The sequence below is a fragment of the Agrilus planipennis genome, unplaced genomic scaffold (assembly GCF_000699045.2).
Source record: "Agrilus planipennis isolate EAB-ADULT unplaced genomic scaffold, Apla_2.0 scaffold178, whole genome shotgun sequence".
Lineage (NCBI taxonomy): Eukaryota > Metazoa > Arthropoda > Insecta > Coleoptera > Buprestidae > Agrilus > Agrilus planipennis.
Window position 1 is genome coordinate 592547 of NW_020439320.1, and position 19723 is coordinate 612269.

The 19723-nt window shown below is 33.1% G+C and overlaps 1 protein-coding gene across 2 annotated transcripts in view; it reads left to right on the plus strand.

The window, feature by feature from the left end:
- LOC108738398 overlaps positions 1-19723 on the plus strand; it is a 44900-nt gene that overhangs the window by 8562 nt on the left and 16615 nt on the right. The window lies entirely within an intron of this gene.

Below are 19723 nucleotides of genomic sequence, written 5' to 3' on the forward strand. Positions count from 1 at the left end.
ATATAAATAGAAGGTACAGGGATTCCTCCGTACGTAGAAACATTCTAAAATGTTCTGGGTGGAGAAATGCGTGAGGGACAGACATTATTGCATTCATATTGTACATTTCAAAAATATTGATTCGATTGTTTTGTCATTGCGCAACTCGAGGTCATGTCCCACGAGATTCTAAACGACCTCTAGCTATAGCGTCATCGAAACACTTGAGCCCTCTCTATCTGAAATAAAATAACTAAGTAGGAAAAGAAAGGGACAATTCATCGCCTTCTTGATTTCAAATGAAGAAATGGAAAATTAACAATATATCAACATAAAACAAAACTTGAATTGAAAATAATGTATTTCTATCTCATCATTTATATATCTAAAAAATAAATTGCCCATGTGTTATACATTAGGACTTTAAACTCAAGTTTGACATCCGAAAAACTCAAAGTTGGGCGAGTGAAATAAAAGTTTGTTAAAATTTACACCGATTGTAAATCAGGATTTTCTAAAACCCAGTTCTGAAGTAAACCAGGACATTTAAATAAGCTTCAAGCAATTTATTGCAAAATGGCGTTAGGGGTGGCAAGAAATATATAAGTTATGTTTGGAGAAATGATTTAGGCGTAATTAGAGTTGAATTTACAGCAAGAGAGAGGAAGCTTGTAAATTCGTCAAGGATATGTTAGGCATTGAAAATGATAGGTGGCCAAAGTATGTTTAATAGAAGTAATGAGTAATGAGAATAGTCTTCAACAATAAGATGTCAAAATGACACTAGATTGCATGGAAAGTCTTACAACTCTTAAAATTTTAGGCAGACTACAGTAAACTCCATTTCATATTTGATTAAAGTTGATTTTCATTTTTCCTTGTTGTTTTCCGTATTCGATAATTAGATATATTTTACCAATATCCCAAACCCAGTTCTGAAGTACCTATACTAGGACATCTTAGTAAGCTTCAAGCAATTTATCGCAAAATGGCGTTAGGGGTGGCAGGAAGTATAACAACTTATGTTTGGAGAAATGATTTAGGCATAATTAGCGTTGCAAGAGAGAGGAAACTTGTAAATTCGTCAAGGATATGTTAGGTATTGAAAATGATAGGTAGCTAAAGTATGTTTAATAGAAGTAATGAGTAATGAAAATAGTCTTCAACAATAAGATGTCAAAGTGAGACTAGAATGCATGGAAAGTCTTATAATTCTTAAAATTTACAATCGGTGTATCAGAATTTTCTCAGTTCGTTCTGAATTTCAGGCAGACGACAGTAAACTAGATTTCATATTTAATTGAAGTTGATTTTAATTTTGTTTTTTGTTATAGCAGCCTAGCTATCCCAGCAAATACTTATCATTTGAATCAGTAGGTAGAATTATATTCAAATAACATGCTAGTCATGATAGAGTTATTTTTAGATATCATTATCTGAATGAAAACTTCACTGAAATAATCCTTTTGGTGTTTGACCTCTCCGCTTTAATTTCATATTAAAACGGCGTATGCTTTATAATTAATAGTCAACGAAATGTAGCCACTGTAGTACAGTTGAAAATTAATTTCACTTTACTAATTAAGCCCCTACTTTAGTAGAGACGAGTAAAATTGTTTACGTTTTTAGTAATTGCACAAATTACATACAATGCGGAGAGGTAGATATACTTACAGTTATTTCTATGTTAAGGTTTGTTTGGTTTTAGGGAACTTTATACTGTAGTTTTATTGAAAGAATGAATTACTTACTTTTCTGTTAAATAGGACTCCAAAGCTTGCTAAATATCCTTTTGGAAAACAATTGGAACCATTTGCCCTACTTTCGGAACTTTTGCAGACATTTGGTGAGTGTTCAGGTCAACAGGTAAAAAGGCAATAATACGGTCTATTGCTTCATCTGGGGTCAAATACTTGTGTAAAGTTATTCTTTATTACCTGCTGACTGAACTTCAATTATAGTTGGGGAAATAAAGCACAAAAATAGGCCAAACCTTCGAACTATTGTGTAGTAAGTCGGATCGAGATGCGGTTTACTGACCGAGCTTTTATTACAGATAATACCTAGTTCCCTACCATATACCTGTTTTTAATTATGGTTAAATTTTTCGGTATATCGAATTCCCTCCTAATTACACATCAATTGTCTCCCAACGGCTGCGGATGACCTTGAGTGCTAATTGCTACTATTAAGTCAAAGAATTGTTTAAATAATACAGCCTCACATCATATATTAATCTTAATATTATTCATATATTATAGACACCACAATAATTTTCAATGTGAAAATTATGTTAAAATACGAAGTGTTTCATGTCCCACGAGATTCTAAACGACCTCTAGCTATAGCGTCATCGAAACACTTGAGCCCTCTCTATCTGAAATAAAATAACTAAGTAGGAAAAGAAAGGGACAATTCATCGCCTTCTTGATTTCAAATGAAGAAATGGAAAATTAACAATATATCAACATAAAACAAAACTTGAATTGAAAATAATGTATTTCTNTATTTTCGATAAATAAAATCGGTAAGTAGTCGTTAACTTAATTGTCGGAGGTGATATGAACGGGAGGGAACTCGGCTATCTATATTTTAACCAAAACTACCTGCGGGAGGGAATTCGGCATCACGTTTCTTACAATGCACTTATAATACTGCATTTTTGAAGATGAATTCATCTCTTATGTTTACAAACTTTGTAGACGTTTTCAAGAATCGAATGCAGAAAAACGCATCTCGATCCGACTTAGTGCACAAAATTTGAAGGTTCTGTGCATTATATTGTCTACTTTAAAAAAAAATTACTTCAGTCCCTGAAGAAGGTAACCTTGTTACCGAAAAGTGCTTCGGACAACTACGGTGTCGTGTTGTGGCGTTGGAGTTTTGAACTATTTTGGTTGTTCTCTACTATTAGAAGACGTTGAAATAGCAGTTAGGCGATTTAATTGATAAGAAATTAGTATCTTTTACATTGAGCTTCTAAAGTTATAAAATTAATTCGTTAAAAATCAACTATTTCAGTAAAATGCTGTGACAATCGATTATTTAACATAAATTTAAAGATTTCTGTGTAGGTATCTTTGAAAATATTTATCAACTCACGTTTCCAAAGATGGTGCCGTTTAAATTTCTTATGTTGACCAAAAAGACTTTCTGAGAACGGCAGTGTTAAGCTTCTGGATGTAAGAAAATTACTTAAAACTTTTAAATCCTGGATCATTAGTAAAGTAAAGTTTATTTAAAACAAAGCAAAATCAAACGCAGGTAAAATAGTTAGAAAATAAAAAAAAAATAGCAGAAGTGTTATGACGTTTCTCGTAAATACACCTAAGGATTCTTTAGAGAAGTTACTTCTTTCTAATTGATTTTGTTAAAAGAGCCAAAAAAAATTGTTCTAGGTACTTTTGAACTTGTGTGTTTTAATCAAGCAATTGTTAGTGGACCAATAACCATATGATTGACGGAACCCATGGAAGCATATAAACCATTTTGTAAATTACTTTTCGGTTTTTTATTCTTGGCTTTTTATATGGGTATAAAAAGGAAAACCGTTTTATAATTCCGATATTTGTATAATATTAATATGTAATTGAGGCATTAAAATACGAAACACCAACAAACTATCTTTATTTATGACATATTATAATTTATGAGTGTAAACAAGTCAAATACGCAATTCCTAAAAGTTTAATCATGACTTTATACTTTTGAAAATATATCTGAACAAAGTGCGCTTTTCAAAGGAACTGTTTTCCTTCGAACCTTTTTCTGACTTTCAGAATCCATTATCCAAAAGATTTTGAATAAAAGAGGCAGAATAAGAACTAAGATTTTCCCGATTTCCTTTAAAAACCCTCCAGATTTATGTGAGCATTGTGTGTGTTCTTTTGATATAATGTTTTGATAGGTAAAATATTCTATGTAGGTTGTGTATGCATATATACATTAAATCTGCGACTTAAAGTTTTAAATTGTTGTTTTTTATAAAGCGATTTATACAAGTTTTTAGATTGATAAACGTGGACGAAAAGCATCAACATTTAAAGTCTACCAAACTTCATCAAAGTTTCTAATTCTTCCCTTTTTGTGTAGAAAAGACAATTTATTAATATAATAATAAGCAAAATAGGGGTACAATGATTTTATTTCAATCAAATCGACGCCGACGTTTCGCCTTTAATTCTTCTTCAAAAATAAAATATAAAGCGCTTGAGGTGTTTGAGGCGCTAGAATCTGAGCACCGCTCTGCCTTATGGTCCCATCGGGGGCCTAAACTGCACCGGCCCTGCCGTCTGGGATTTCAGGCAAAAAGAAGGGTCATGGATGGTATCCAAATTTCCTAGTTTCCGATGGGCGGATAGTCCAGACCTCGGGTAACCAGTCTTGACACCAACCCCCGGTTCCGATCCCGAAGTTAGGCTTGACCTAGGATACCTGAGCCTATAGCCGACGCCTATCGTATCAGTGGTGATGGGTCTACGGCCTGCGCAAGTCTTGAAGCTTACACTGGGGGGAGGGGAAGAATAAGGCCGTTAGTCCTAAGACTGGTTAGACTAGTTGTACAGGCATCTCCACTCTTTTATAACCTGAGTTAACCTTCTCATTTCCCTAAAACTAGAACATCCCACATCCTTAACTATTTGTGAACAATAATCCAATCTAGATCTACATCTGCCCCTCTTACTTCCTTTTTCTGCTTCTATAATATCTCTAAGTATTCCTTCATGGGGAGAAGGTGCCCTACTAACTTATCCTACCTATTTTCTATTGAGTTCCATAGCGCCCTCTGCTCTCCTACTCTATCTAATACTTCCACATTTCTAACTTTCTCTATCTAAGGTATCCTCGTAATTCGCCTGTAACACCACGTTTCGAATGATTCTAACCTTTTCTATTCCGCCACGCTCACCATCCACGTTTTGCACCCACAAGGAGCTGTGCTCCAGTCATAATCTTTGGGATTTCTAAATTAACCGAACGTATGGTCACATTTTGATTTATAAACGTCAAATGAGATTATTTTCACAGCAGCCAATATCAGTCGGGAGATGAGACAACAGATGTTAAACGTTATTTTTCTTATATATTTTGTAGATTTGTATGACGCCCAAGTGTGTGAAATAAAATGGAACTGGGTAGTATCCGGATATACAGTTATCTAAATGACGTATTCGGATTCTATTTGTTTATTCAAAGATTATATCTGAATCCTTTGGGAAGAATACTTTTATTTTCCCGAAAAATGAAAAAGTTTTTGTTTTAACTAAAATTCTATGAATAAATGATTACAATTGTCTATAAAATAACTGTTACTCTTCATTTCTTCTTCATTAAAAAATGCCTGAATTTTGTGTGAAATATTTTAAGTTAATTTATTCTAAAAAAACGGCTATAAGTTATCTGTATCCTAAAGGCAGCTTTGGTATGTAAATTATTTGGTGTGTCCTGAATCATTTTATTGTATTTATTGTTTCCTTACAACTTGTTTTGAAAGTGTTTTTGTGTACCAAAGTGAAAATTCTGAAGCACTGAACTAAGTAATGTTTTCAATAGCTAATATTGTGATGTATATTCTCATTATACTTGTCATAATATACCACAACATCATTAAAGACAGTACAACTGTAGGGATAGATATACAGGGGCAAAAGATTAGTATGCTTAGATTTGCAGATGATATAGTAGTATTAGCATCTAGTAAGGAGGACCTAGAGATAGCTTTAAATTAAATGGAAGCGATACTGACAGATCAGTACTGTATGAAAATAAATAAATACTGGTATGCAAGGGAAGTAGGAAGGAAGAAAAAGTAGAGAAAGAGCGAATATAAAGGTAGGAGACGAAAAATTAGAAGTGGCTGATTATTAAATAGTTAAGGATGTGGGTTTTTCTAGTTTTAAGGAAATGCGAAGATTGGCTCAAGATAGGAAAGAGTGGAGGTACGTGTTCAACCAGTCTTAGGACTGACGACTTTATGATGATGATGATGAAAATATCACAACAAGCACTTTGAGAAGGACTTGCTTGATTGTGAAAGAAATGACAAATAACATTAAATTGCGTTATAATTTTTATTAATATTATAAACAGCTGGAAATTAGTTAATCGAAACAACCTTGAGAATTAATGGATTCCAAGCATTTTTCATTAATTATTTAATTCAACATAAATCGAATATTTATGACATAATCCATTACAACTACACTTAGGATATTAACTACTGTTAGGATATTAAATCTTTCAGAATTGTTTCCTTTAGATTGTACTTCGTTAGTCCTAAACAAACAATTGTTGAGCGCTCCTGGGGACAAAACCCAACATTGTACATTAAATTTTTAATTTAATTACGATTTATGATATATTAAATTAAGTAATAAAGTTCGCAACCCAGAAATGCTCACGACCGAAATCATAATTAAATCTAATGTTTAATTGAGGTTTTCGCAGATGAAACTCCAAGATTGATTAGTATCCCTTGGAATCAAAGTAAAAATCTTTTGCGAGATGATTATCACAGAAACCTGTACGTGTGTTGCTGTCTTAATTTCTATTATATTGTGTTTTATAATGGACTGAAAATATTTAGTTTTGGCAATAACCTTACCAATGGATGCATATCCTTTCTTTTACGTTTTTCTTCCGGGTTCATTAAGCATGTTGCCCAGTTTTTTAATAACAAAAACGAAATAGCTGGCATATTATTATAAAGCGTTTTGATAATATACATATGTATATATTAAAGATAATATTTTAATTTATTCAAAACAAAGTGCATTACAGAACAATTGACAAAATTATTGATACGTTTACAATTTTGTAAATTATTTTTGGAGTCGGTGCCAGTCAAGATGCACAATTTAATTGATCTTCCCTTACCAAAAAACCTTTCGTTCGATTTCTTTTATCTAATCTCTACTTTCGCATTTATATATTAATTGATTAAAGTAGGTAGTACCTAGAAATAACTGCTTATAGATTATAAATGTATATACAGTTATTTCTAGGTAGTACCTANTTTAAATTTATACATGTAGGTATAGTATTGAAGTCGGTTTTTGTTTTTCTTTTTTTAAATTTTTATTTTTTCCATTTTTAGTGTGCATATATTTTTTGTTTTCGTCGATTTTTTCAAAAAGTACTGAATCAATTTCGATAAAACTTATATATGGGGCCATCTCTGGACTATGATCTACCAAACAGATAAAGAATTATCAAAATCAATTCATAATTGGCAAAGTAATCCCGTAACAAATATAGGTACAAAAAAAACGTACAGTTGAGAATTGAGAATCTTCTCCTTTTTTGAAGTCGGTTAAAAATTATTTTTGTATGTTTTAGAAACTTTATTGATAAAATCTTAAAAAAAATAGGTGTTTTAACCTGATATAAAAGGTTAATTAGAAAAATTAGTTTTAGAATATATAAAAGCCTTCTTTTTGGAAACAGGATCGTTTTACTCGCACCGATCGTGTTGCTCATCACCTCTGACCTTCTTCCCGCTTTATATTGCAAAAACGTTCCTGTGGGATGATTAAAGTAAACGTTTGGTATTAAGTTAAAGAGTTGATGTTTCAAGTGTTTTCTTGATGGTGTCATTTTAACACTGATCTTGTTAAACATCGTATACATTTCATCCCTTTTGGTAAAATTATGACAACGTTTCCCTTTAAAGCAGGAATTAGGAAAAGGTTAAAAAGTACAGAAAAAGGAAACTGCGTGGTAATTTAATATCCTATGAAACGGATTGTTTTTAATAGAGTATTTTTCTTGGGCGATTTTTTTCATCATCATAAGGTCGTCAGTCCTAAGACTGGTTGTACACTCTTTCCTGTCCTGAGCTAATCTTCGCATTTCCCTAAAGCTGGAACAACCCAACAACCCATATCCTTAACTATTTGCAATCAGTAATCTAATCTAGATCTACCTCTACCCCTCCTAACTCCTGTTCCTGCCTCTAACATGTCTCTGACTAGATCTTCATGCTTGAGAAGGTGTCCTACCGACCTATCTCGCCTATTTTTTATTGACTTCCATAGAGTCCTCTGTTCCGTTATTCTTTCCAATACCTCTTCATTTCTAACCCTCTCTATCCACGGTATCCTCATCATACGCCTGTAACACCACATTTAGAACGCTTCTAAGCTCTTCTTTTCCTCTGCGCCCACTGTCCATGTTTCGCACCCGTACAGCGCCGTGCTCCAAACATACACCTTTAAAAACCTTTTTCAAATTTCTAAATTAACCGTTAGCAAAGCATAAAAATGAGTTATTTTTATTGAAGGCAACTCGACCCTGCGCTATCCTCTGCTTTATATACGTACTACTCCTTCCGTCCTGACTTCTCTGTCATGTTAGATACCTACGGCCACTTCTTCTAATTTTTCGTCTCCTATCTTTATATTCGCTCTTTCCCTACTTTTTCTTCCCTTGCATGCCAGTATTTTTGTTTTACTTTTATTTATTTTCATACAGTGCCCCTCTGTCAATACCGTTTCCATTTTATTTAAAGCTATCTAATTCCTCCTTGCTAGACGCTAATACTGCTATATCATCTGTAAATCTAAGCATACTAATCTTTTGGACCTGTGTATCTATCCCTACAGTTCTACTGACTTTAATGATGTTGATCGCCTCTTCGATGTATAGATTAAAAAGTAGCGGTCACAGTGTGACTCTCTTCCTAATATCATCTACCCATCTTTACTTTTAAATTTTCTAATTTCCCTACTTGCCTCATTTTTCCTAACATTCCACGCTCCGACTCGTGAAATATTGCACCTACCCCTATTACATTTATTGATGACATCCCCCGAGCTAGTCAACGCCGACTATTTTTTTACCATAACTATATTACCCTGATTGTTTATTATCTTGCAATTTATCCCAAAATTATAGTTGCACTTATGCACTCTTTATGAGGGGTTTCTTTGCAAAATACAAAGGCAATATTTAACACTATGTATGTAATTACATGTAACCAGGGGTCTGTTATTATTTCGATAAACGCTATTGAAACTTATTTATATATTTACGTTTTCGTACCTTTAAAAATATGTGTTTCTTTAAAGGAACTGTCCCATTATAGAAATAATCCCTTCAGGGAGATTTGAGTGCTCGTTTTTAGTAAAAAACATTGAGCATTTTGTAGAATTCTGTCATATTCTTTTTCACAAAAGTGAAAGTAACTACATGTAGCAGCAGTATCATTTAAATAAATGCTGTTGAAACTGGAGCTTTGTATTTTTATATTTTTGTACCTCTAAAGGTATCCCTTTTAAGGAACTGAACTGTCCTATTATAGAAATAATACCTTCAGGGAGTTTTGACAACTTGTTTTCAGTAATAAACTTTAAGCACTTCTTAGAATTCTATCAGATTCTTTTTCACAGAAGTAGAAAGGAATGTTCCTACGTAGGTGGTTTCAGTTTCAATCTTAGACAGATTTTAGACATAATCTTCTGAAAAATTTTTATCTTCAATTCAAATACAAAACCAGATAGTAAAGTATAAAAAGCTCTTTTACAACTAAAAATTTTAAATATTATTAACTACTAGCTTTTCCCCGCGGCTTCGCTCGCAGAAATTAATATTGTTTCTCCGTAAAACCTTTTAAACTTCCACTTCACCCTTACAACGTTTTAATTTTATGTAATGTCGCCATCTTAGAATTCAAATACAAACGTAGCAACAACATTTCATCCTTAAGGGTTGATTTTTAAAAATTGCCAAAACACGTATTTGCTTAATTTCAACAATGCGCAACCTTCGAGTAAATCCGAGTACAAATAAAATATACCCCATGAAAACGTTGCAATCTCTTTTCATTTGATTAATAATATCGAACAGCATATATACCAAGTTTCGAGTAAATTCAACCACAAATACAGTAAAAATTGCAACATCTTTTTAACCCCTCCCCCCCTTTGGAGGTTGAATGTTTTAAAATGTCGAGATAGGTATTTCAGTTTCAAGTAAATCGAACCAAAAACAAACATGCAACCTTTGCATACCCCTTTCAGCTTCCTAAAGAGGTAGAATTTTGTAAAATGTTGAAATAGGTATGTAATATCACTAATTTCATATGAAAAAGCATTAAAGCCAAGTTTCAGGTTAATCTGACTATAAATAAAACACCATATTTAACCGTAGACAACATTACGTTTACTTGTCAGTTGCGTTTTGTTATACCATTTTTAACAAATGAACGGCTAGACTGATGATTTGATTTATAAATTTTTCGTTTTGCTGTCATTTGCCTTTTGTCATTCCATGTTAGTTGCGTTTACATATAATACGTTTTTCTTGTGAAACGTGATAAAACGTATCCTATGTCCTTCTCCTGGTTGTAAGATACCTCCCCACCAATTTTCAGCCAAATCGGTTCAGCCGTTCTTGAATTATAAATGGTGTAACTAAGACGACTTTCTTTTATATATATATAGATTCTGTTCTTCAGCAACAATGTTGAATGAATTATTTCATTGGTGCAACATGAAGTACAGGTGGTTGTTATATGTTATCGAAGTAAAAATATTTTTAGTATCAAGGTCATCCTAACACATTATGCCATCATGTGGTTTCTAAACAATATTAAAGAAAAAGGTTTCAGACAAAGATGCATTGACGGTATCTACCCACAACTTTCTATTCTAAAATATTAATCAGTTAACATCAATTTTTCAAGTAAAACTATGAGCTTTTCTTGTTCAGTTTTAAATTTGATTGTTGGGAACATGGTTGGGATTCGTTGTTAAAATTTTTTAGTAAACAACCCAGCGATATACACATGTAACTGTTAAAAGAAATTGATTTTTCGAAAGATTTCGTCAAATACATAATTTTAGTTATCATATCCAATAATAATTTTTCGCAGTCTTAAGTCAAAAAGTAAGCTGCATTTGAAAATAACCAAAATTCATCAACTTTAGAATTTAGATGCTAAAATTGGCAATGCTGTCCAATAAACCTTTTAAAAAAGACGCTAAATTATAATGGGTGCATGGATTTGGTCTTACATATGTCAATACTACTCTTCTTAATATTGTATTGATGAAGACCAACAGGTGGCCCTCCTTTTGCTCGTAGATTTAAGCAACCACCGTCTTCTGAATCAGCTCATTTAGCTCACTACCCCTGGCAACGTTACTGGTTGCAGTAAACATCTTTGCGACCCGTGAGATCCACCACAGTTTTAATATGTTAATGGTCTCTGATTTTCGGTATCTACGAAGTCAGATAATTCAGGATGGAAGGAATAGTAGAGATATAAAACAGAGGATTGCGCAAATTCAAGTAGCTTTTAACAAGAAGAAGTCACTTCTCTGCTCGTGAACGGTTAATTTAGAAATTTGAAAAAGATTGTTAAAAGAAAAGGTTAGAAGCGTTTGAAATGTGGTCTTATAAGCGAATGATGAGGATACCGTGGATAGAGAAAGTTGGAAATGAGGAGGTATTAGAACGAATAAGAAAATAGAGGATGCTTTGGTGTCAATAAGAAATCGGTAGGACACTGTCTTAGGCATGTGGAGATAGATAGAGACGTATTAGAGGCAGAAAAATTATAAGGAGTAGAGCTACACGTAGATTAGATTCATCATCATCCTAAGGTCGTCAGTCCTAAGACTGGTTGGACACGTACCTCCACTCTTTCCTATCCTGAGCTATACTTCGCATTTCCCTAAAACTAGAACAGCCCACATCCTTATCTAGGTCTACCTCTACCCCTCCTAACTCCTGTTTCTGCCTCTAATATGTCTCTGACTAGACCTTCATGCCTGAGAAGGTGTCCTAGCAACCTATCTCGCCTATTTTTTATTGTCATCCATAGAGTCCTCTGTTCTCCTATTCTTTCCAATACATCTTCATTTCTAACCTTTTCTACCCACGATATCCTCATCATCCGCCTATAACACCACATTTCGAACGCTTCTAACCTTTTCTTTTCCGCCGCTCCCACTGTCCATGTTTCGCACCCGTACAACGCCGTGTTCCAAACATACACCTTTAACAACCTTTTTCGAATTTCTAAATTAACGGTTCGTGATTGAAAAAAGTGGAGGTGTGTGTGTCCAATCAGTCTTGGGACTGACTACGATATGATGACGATGACTACTACGATGTTAATGATTGTAATGAGCGAAGTAGTAAAAAGCAATAGTTAAAAAATTACATTATTTGTGTAATAATATGTTTAAAAACTGTTGAAAATGTGAAAGAAAAGTAATTATGAATTTAAAACGATATTCTTGTATGACAAATGTTACCTGTTTTATTAATGAGTTTAAAGTTATGAATTCAATAATATATCTATAGTGGGTGTAAATCTAATGTATTTTATATCCAATGTGGCCCCCATGATTATTTGGGTTAACCACCCCTGACGTAGACTATTACTACCACATAGCGTTCATAATTTCCAAAATCATTTTCCCGAAATTGACGACTATGTAAGCAAACACTATGTGGGGTCCTATAAGAGCAAAGGTAAATGAGGAAAGAGAAGATGAAGTCTGCGAGGGAGATTAAGTGAGGTCCGTGAATCGGGCGTAAATCCTGGAGGAAGAAGTGATCCATTGGTCCACATGGTTTGGAAATCATTGGGTACATCATATAGACTGGCGTTGGATTGACAATTACAAATCACTTCCATTTTTTTCCGAATAAACAAACCGACGTTACATAAAGTTGGAAATTTGACGTTGCTTTGTAACATCTAAAAGGTTCGTGGCCGTGTAGGCGGGACAGCCTACTTTGTTTTTTATTTTTCTTTTATGTTTATTTTATAGAGGGCAAAGTATGAATGCTTTTGTTCCGATTCCTTTTTCCATAATCTTCTCGGGACGGTTCTTTTCGGTAATAACAGTTACTGAGAAAGATGATGATTTTTATGGAATCTATCAATCAGCGTCACATATTTATTGAGCTATGAAGACACTCAAGAAATTGATTGTGGGTTCAAAAATGATACTAATAAACGTTACATGTTAAAGCTCTGCTTAATATATTAACGATAAAAAACAAAGATGTGATTATCGTTAAAGACCAAAAATTCACTGTTTTATTTAAAACATTTACTTGTATTTCTAACAATAGAATTAAATTTCAACGTCTAAATAATAAAACTTAAAACGACCTAATAAATTCGTCCGACAATGAAAATGGATTACTGGTGCAAAACTGTGGTTTGTTGAATACTTGAGATCTGAATTTTGAAAACTTAATGTTGCCATGCAACTCTATCGAAAAACAAGTAAACTGCTAAATATTATTCTAGCAGGGGAGAATAACTGTAATCGATTATAACAAAGAATATGGAAAACCCTGTCATTAAATACCAGCATAACAGCTATGTACAGCATTCCTTTTCAGTTTATAAGGATTCTGTAAAATACCCAGGTACCGAGCGGCATGACCTAAAAGTTTAGAATATTCGGGTGGACGCCGGTTCGATTTAGGGTCTGTCTTGATCCAAGTGTTCCTGAAGTTTCCTTGGATCACTCAGGCAAATGCTGGGGCAGTACAATTCCACAGATAATCTTTCATTCCCTTCTGTCTTCATTTCGTCCGTCTCATCTTTCTCACTCGAACCACTACCCACCCATTCTCACTATTCGTGAAAGGAGGCTGAAGGAGGCATTAGTGGCTGGTGGGAATGAAACACCCAAAAGTTTTTTTAGGTAATATTTAAACTAGTCCTATTGTCACTAATTTACTATTTATAAAATTACAAATATGAATTTAAATTGAAAACATTTTATGTGCAAAAAAAGTAAAAACACTGTATTGTGTAATACGGTTGTGTTATTATAGTGTGTGTTATCTAAGACATTGAAATATACAACGATGAGTTGTATCACGCAATGTTACAAAAGGATTTAGATTCCTTTGCTATGTGACGCTTATTTTCTCCAGTCACAAATACAGGCTGTAACAAAAATAAGCGTTAAGCTTGCAGGAAACATGAAAATTAAGTAATGTTTGTATGTCCGAAAGTTCATCGTTTTTAAGAGAAACGTAGTTGAAAGTATAAGTAAATTCAATTCCGGCCTTGGTAGAGAAATACGACCCGCAACGCTACACCCAATCAGCTGATTCATTCTTTTAATTTTTAAAACTTGTATGAGGCAATCGATTAATTAGGCAAGTTTTTAGTAAATGTCCTCCACCCCCTTCGGGGGGCCATCATCTACACCTTTACCAAGTTTTTAAACTTACTCACAGACTATAAGCTGTTTCTTTTTGACCAAGGTAAAAACTTGACCTTATTGTGCAATTTCATCAGTGAAATGGAATTTCTCTTTTAATACAATTATCTGCCTACATATAGTTTGACTAATTTCCAAGTAACACCTACCATTCGTTAGCCCGTAAATATGTTACGATACAAAAAGAAATATGAAATACTCAATCGATATCTTGCTTTTAATGTTAGATATCTGGTAGTATTGGATTTGCCGAGTTCAATAATAAATAATGCTTTTAATATTTAAGCAAATGTCATCTTCCAAACTTTACGGAAAAAACTACTGTAAAGATGATAAATAAATTTAGTACTCAAAATAATGTGCCAATTATTGTTAATCAGCTATATTTTAATTAATCACTACATAGTTTAAAACAGTCGCTTTCCCGCTGTCTGTCCCTATGTATGCTTAAATTTTTAAAACTACGCAACGGATTTTGATGCGGTTTTTTTTAAAAGATAGAGTGATTTAAGAGGAAGGTTTATATGTATAATACACGCATAATATAGTAGAGAAACACTGATAATTTTAGAGGTTTCTAATGTGATGTCGTAAATAAACATTTTTTTGCGCTTACATTGCAAACGCTGGCTGAACCTTACGAGGTAGATCAAAATAATGTACTACAATATTGTACATCTTAAAAGGGTCTACAAAAAAGTCCGCGATGATATATGTCTATCTCATAAGGATAACCCACAATAACCATTTTTATCCTTTACTTTTTATGAGAAATAATGACTTATTTACGAAGCGATTGTAGGCAATACAGCATTAATTCTTATCCAATTAAGTACTTTTAAATACATTGTGCATTTAATATAGATCAATATGGCCCTTTACAGCATGTAATTTAAATGAATATTTTCGAAGATATTACAGACTTAAAATACAGGGTCGTAGAGGTTGTGGCGGTACCGGCCACTTTGTATTGTCTAATGACAAAAAAGCTGTGAATGTTGTATATAAAGACATTTTGTAGTATATTTAATATGTTCAGGGAGTATCTTGTGAAGATTTCTCCTTTTCTATAATAATCTAAACAAAACAAAAATATATTTAGTATCAGCATTGCACCCGTGCGAAGCTGGGGCGGGTCACTAGTAATTAATAAAGAAAAAAAATATGCGCAATGCAATGGTCTGTTTTCATCTATTTCCTTAAATAACTATTTATTTTAAAATTATAAAAAATGTATATTTCAGGCCGTTACAATAAGTCCTTTCATTTGATATGTCACACGGTACACTTTGCAAAACTTTTCTTTTTGATTTGTGATTGGCCCCCCGTTACAGAAATTCATATGCGTACTAAATTTCAACTTAATCGGTCCAGTAGATTCGCAGCAAATTGACTCTGACAGGCGAACAGACAGACGCATGAGTGATCCTATAAGGGTTCCATTTTCTATTCAGACGTACGGAACCCTAACAATACTACAATGCTTCCCGAAAGATCAACTACAGTATTTAAACGGGCGACATGGTCATCAGCTATTGCTGAAGTGATAGAAATTCAGAGAAGTAGGGCTTAGGGAGAAGTGGGGGTTGAAAGTTGTAAGCATTTAGCGATGTGTGGCTAGTTTAAATATAAAAATGTACTGGTGCATTAAATACTGTTCAGGGACATGCAATGAACATAATACGAATAAATAATTACCTAAAACCGAGATGACCTTTTTACAGCAGAAGATGCGGAATTGGACCAGATTTAATCTTTGGGGAATAATCATACGATAGAATTGTTACTGTATAGGTGCCCATTGAAAGTATCTATTTTAGATTAAAATACACACAGTAAAGACAAAAATTAAAAGAAAAAAAGTTAAATAAAACACTGGAATACAAATTCCCCATAAAATGTATAAAAACCAAAAAATTTTTCGACATCTAAATTTAATTGAGAATAACACTTTGGATACGTAATTTAGAACTTACACAGATTCATATTTTTTTGATAACAAATACTTTATGTGATCATATCCATCTGTTCTATCAGAGTTTCTATTAATTATTATAACAAAATAACTAGAACAACAATGAATTCAAAGATGATCTCATTTCGGGTGTATGGATAATAACAAATCATTTATGCTTATTCTTCATTCAGTTCGAAATTGCGGTATACAATCAGAGAATCCAATAATGATCCAATAACCACAAATGCAATTCGATTCTCGTTATGGTTCGACCTTTTAGAAGCCAATCCATTCTCATTAATGGCTTTGCGCTTTAGGCGAACTTTAGCTTTAACAACTCATTGAATTACATTCGCAAATTAACGAGTTAAAATTCTAAGAGAAATCTGCTTAATATGTTTAAAATCCTTGCATCAATAAAAGGATAGACGGAAAAAAGATTCTAAGGGAAAACATATATTTATCAAAAATAAAAGGCACATGATAAACTAATTAAAACAAATGAATAGATGATGTCAAAATAAATTCACTGTTCTAAAGAAATTAAGTAAAGTCCATACCTATTTAAATGAGTTCGCAAATAAAACAAGCATGAACATCTTTGCTCTAACTTATTTGTTTATTTTTTTTATTTAAAATAATGATCTCCTGAGATACATGATGTGGTTATTATTTAGGGTGTTTCTGAAATAAGTAGCAAGCTTTGTAGATTGTTAAATAGATGCAATAGAGAATAGAGAATCGCATGGTGAGTACCGCAGCGTAATTATAGAACAAAAAACCTATTAAAAAAACAAGAAGTTACGATCCAAAGCCGGTTCTGGACGTGAATTAGCAATATACAGCTCACTTCAATTTGTTTGAATTGTGACCTTGAAGAAATCTGCGCGAAGATAGAAGGAATACACACTAGGCGTGAGCAAGACAGAAATAGTTGGAACAAGCTTGAACGAGCAGAGCTCTCGATGGGCGGTCTTAGGAGATCGGCTAGAACTGTACAGTACTAGACGAAAATGTTTACTAATTTCTTAAAACAAAAATGTATATAAATTAACAATAGAAAACAAAGCAAAAGCTTTATAGGTGTGTAGAACGTTAAGTTAATTCACTTGTTATTATTTTTGGCTAAATATGCTTTTAAATAAAGCATATTCTTAAATTTTAACGAGGCAGTTTAAATAATTTTGCAAATGGTACTGTACACTTTTGTCTAGCTCTCGCTCGATGATCGGTGAAGGAATGAGCTACGCAGACAAATATGATTGGAATTATGCTACGGCGCATCCTAATAAAGTGAAGGGGCATATCTCCAACTTCTTGAAACGAACAGTAAGTCTGTACCTACGCATCAAATTGAGATAAGAAGTTACAACGAAGGAAGGTATGGTTCGGACTTCGCCATTCACGATCCGCAAATGTAGGGTGTACCTTGTACTTATTGTACAATTTGAACTTGCGTTAACAAGGACACAGTGGGGCAAATAACTACTAACTGCAGTTGTCTGAAACGTAAACATCTTAAATCAATGTTAATCTAATCTAACAAATATTAAACAATACATGAGCAAACAAATACATAAAAAATACAACACTGATGCAGCTAGTTACCAGCTGATTTAATACGGCAATGCAGTGTTGCATAAGTTTTTCGGACTTAGATTAACATATATTTTCAACCACGTTTCAAAAACGATGATTTTTCAAACCTGTAAACATTTACTTAATTTTCTTATTTTATAGTCCCCTTTCACCTCCTGCAGGGCTACTAATCATTTCAGAAACACTATGTATATTTATATGTCCTATTATCTCTAATAGGTACGCTCTTCACGAAACCCAATTCCATTCGCTGATCCCGTGTCATTTTCTCCATGCTTTAGTCCGTTCTTGATACTTTGCGTAATGACAGCAAATGTTCCACCGTCTCCTCATTCTCTTCACATAATCTGCATAGACTTTTGCTAACGCTTGTCAATATGTGCTTTTCTTCCATTCCCTTCCTATTCTGTACCAACTTACCACTTTCCAGCCCTTCATATTTCCGCCCTTTCGTTTATAATACAGGAGTTTTAGCTAGCTGCATCTTAAATGATGTTTTGAATTTCTTCAACAAAATATTATAAATAGGAAAGTAGGACCAAGATGTGACCCGTGAAGAATCCGCGAGGTATTTGCTAAGCAATCAGAAAGGTGACAATTTATTCTCATGATCTGATGATGATCAGATAAGTACGAACGGAACCACATTAGAATACAACCGTCGTATCGAAAGCTTTTTTAAAATCCAGATAGACTGAATCAACTTGATACTGATCATTCAATGCACTCGATACGTAATCACAATAAATCATTATGTTAAATTAACAAGACAAAGTTGATCTATCCTATATTATAAGAAAACAGTAGAAAACTTAGAAGTCATAATCAAATTAAGCAACTTAGAGAGTGTACTTAGTAAAGAAATGGGCCTATAATTTTGGACATTAGATTTATTTCCAGATTTAAAGATCAGAGTAACAAACGACCCTTTGCGTACACCAGGCACATACCCCAACCTAATCGACTCGTTGAATGGAACAGTCCAGGGACCTAGCAAGGAGTGGTCACATTTTTTTGTTAAAATTTTAAGAATGTTATCCATACCAGTTTAGACTCTATCATCTAATTTGTCATAGACTCGAAAGATCTCCAACTCAAAAATTTTTAAAATTGTAGCATTTTTATAATACTGTTACAATTACAGTAGTTGGAGTTATATAAGTAGATTTAAAATACGTAGCAAATAAGTTACAGCTTTCCACACTTGACTTTTTATTTTCAAAGGATACTGCTTCAGGAACACCAGTAGATTTCTTATTTAACTCCAAAAACGTTTACTACTTTGGTCTGATTTTGCATCTATTTTATCCAAGTGTTTTTTCGTCACCTACTATAAATTTTATCTTAGCTTCATTTATCTAAATATATATATAACCTGGAGTGCGCCAAATATATTATTCAAATATTTTTCTTGTACCGCTTCTATCTTTTTTTTTTCTTAATACTCATAACAGAATACTTTTCACCATGACATTAAAAGCATCCTTTTAGTAAAATCTTCTTCGGATTTAACTTCTCCTAATATGCTCCATATTTGCCTCATCTATATCTTTCATGTGTCCTTTAGACGTATATCTTAGGTATTTAAATTCGTTAACTTCTTCTATCTTGTCCCATATCCATTCCGTTTTCTTTGCTTTTTTTTTAATAATTAGGTGCAAGTACTTTTTATTTTACCCAATTTAGATCTGAAGTTTTTTATTATCATTTTAATTTATATTCTCTAAAAACATTTTAATTAAAGTAAACGAAATCCTGAAAACTTCAGGTAGATTGAAATCAGCGGATTCTTTGGAATAACAGTATAAAGAGATCGTCAGTGTGAAACTTACTAAATTATTTTGCCTGAATACATCAAAACTTATCCGTTCGTCCTGTTAAGTGAATTATCCTTACGTTTTTGATATTCTCGGTAAGGACACCTTTTTCGATAGAGAATGGTAAGACTTCTTTATAGTTCTTTAATAAAAAATACCCAAATAAA